The sequence below is a fragment of the Atta colombica genome, unplaced genomic scaffold, assembly GCF_001594045.1.
Source record: "Atta colombica isolate Treedump-2 unplaced genomic scaffold, Acol1.0 scaffold104, whole genome shotgun sequence".
Lineage (NCBI taxonomy): Eukaryota > Metazoa > Arthropoda > Insecta > Hymenoptera > Formicidae > Atta > Atta colombica.
Window position 1 is genome coordinate 50,672 of NW_017259189.1, and position 553 is coordinate 51,224.

The following is a 553-nucleotide window of genomic DNA, read 5'->3' on the forward strand; positions in this document are numbered from 1 at the left end:
TATCCGCAAAATGCACTACTGTCCCCTGACAAAAAAGATTCAAACTACATAGCAAGATTCACTTTTCTGAAAATATACAGTGCAGTGCATTAATTCGCTGGGTCATAGTAGCGACCCGACTTATCGAAAATAAGAAAATGCAATACTAAAAAGTTGATTAAAAAATTCTGAAAAAATTCTGCGAATTCTATGAGAAGAAAATAAATGATTTTTGTCTCTTGCAGTTTTTCTGTAAAGTTGATAATATTTGAATAAAAAAATAAACATCGATAAATCGGGCTGCTATAACCCAGCAAATTAATGCATTGCAATATACATCCATTTATCGAGTACTGATCCATCTTATCAAGACTGCAAATGATAAATCAATATTTGATTCATAAAATCGTGCTCGTGATCCACAAATTGTGGATCAGAAATATTTATCTCTGCAATTATATGTATGTTTATTTATGGGTGTGATTTTTATGTTTTACTTAAAAGAATTAACATTAAAGGTTGTATTACACCCATTTTATAAAAATATTAATAGATATTTATTCTTTAAATAAAC